Genomic DNA, 1866 nt, shown 5'->3' with positions numbered 1-1866 from the left:
ATGCATTTGAAAAATGTTAATATTTGCCCTTTTTTCAAACGTATTTTTCTACTATTATTCAAAGTAAAATAAAAATCGAGCTTTGATCCAGACCTGTAGAAACTTCTCATCTTTCAGATAAAAAAAAAATTAACGAAATCCGACAATTCTTCAGGGAGTGAGAGTTTTTCCCGTGAAGTCATTTTTGTTGATATAATACACCGTATCGACCCCGTCTAAATAAATATCGAGCTGTAGATTAGTAGAAAAGTATTATAATTAAGGCAATAACTAAAATATAAAACATAATTAGCATAGAAATTTCGAAAATTGGAAATACTGGCACCAACACCCTTAATCTGAGTATTTACAAAACGATAAGTGCTTCTGAAAAAAGTTTATACATACAATACACTAATAAAAAATATATAGTAAACATATTGCATATTAAAAGAGTAATTCTAAGAGAAAATATATCAATTGCTGCCATCCAATGATGGAGCCTACTGACAGATTATAATTATTAATTATTTAGGTTAATTTTTGATTAATACATTTTTTAAGGAATCAGCGTACCACACTATAACGTCTCTTTAAAGCTTAAACACTGAACTGAGTTATTTGGTAGAATTGTTATTTGTAAATTTTAATTTGATTTATTTGAGTGAGATTATAGTTCTCTAAACAAATGTATAAGTGTATATACATTTTTTTATGCATTATTTTGATCCCTATTGATATTGTTAAATAATTCAACAGTCTAGAAGGTATATTTACCGTACAAATAATAGGTATTACTTATAAATAATATTTACGATGATTTACTTTTTTTTTTAAAGTAATAATTTGTGCAAAACAAAATATATTTTTATATATGATAGGTTTATAACATTAAAAAAAATGAACTTAACGTACCTAACTATAAAAATATAAAATGAATGACTGATAAGTTCGACTGCATAATATAGTATCATTGGACAAATTTTAAAACACACATTTTAAAGTTAGTTTTAAAAAAAATATTCTTATGGTTATGTAACTAACTTTTTACTCATTAATGCAAAAGGCATTGATTATTAATTATATGTATTTTGTATGTATGCGGCACGCAGAATTTATTGATGAAATAATTAAATACATATTGGTATAATCACGAATTTATTCATTTTTGTGAAAACACGTGTAAATTTAGCTGTACTCATATAGTATAAATTAAAGCCCGAAATGATTGACGATATTACGAATTTAAAAATGAATATATTGTAATATATTATGTTTGCAGGCTCAAATCACGCCGTGCGACTGAGTTGGCCAGTAGACAATTTATTATTGACGGCGGACCAACCTTTGAAAACAAACGGAGACCACCAAATACATCTTTATGGCTATATGGGCTCCAATAATTTCACATAACATTCTACAGTAAAACGATAAATTAATCTTTAGGTACATACCTACACGTGGTTTTTAAATTATATAAAAAAATATATTTAGTTACGGGTAGAAAAAGGTACATAATGTTATTGGAATATTATTTAAGAAGATTAGTTTTCCTTATGCATTGAGAAAAATCTATAGTATATTACATGATGTACGCATTATACGTGTATCAATAATACATTTTAAGATGGAAGATGAATTAGTATAAAATATTAGTATAGATTTACTTAAGGTTTTGTCAAGTATATAAGTATAAAGATAGGCATTTAGGTGGAGATGCGCCAAAGACTTAATTTTAGGGTGGGTCAGGGTGTATTGTTGGTGCAACCAACATTACCATTTAATTTTAATAGTTACACTAATTGCGAGGACAATATTATGTATGTGCTCCAAATAATATTCAAATCGTCCAATGTACCTAGCTATATTGATAAAATATATTATAAT

Source organism: Acyrthosiphon pisum, chromosome A2, assembly GCF_005508785.2.
Source record: "Acyrthosiphon pisum isolate AL4f chromosome A2, pea_aphid_22Mar2018_4r6ur, whole genome shotgun sequence".
Classification (NCBI taxonomy): Eukaryota; Metazoa; Arthropoda; class Insecta; order Hemiptera; family Aphididae; genus Acyrthosiphon; species Acyrthosiphon pisum.
Note: the sequence above shows the minus strand (reverse complement) of the source record.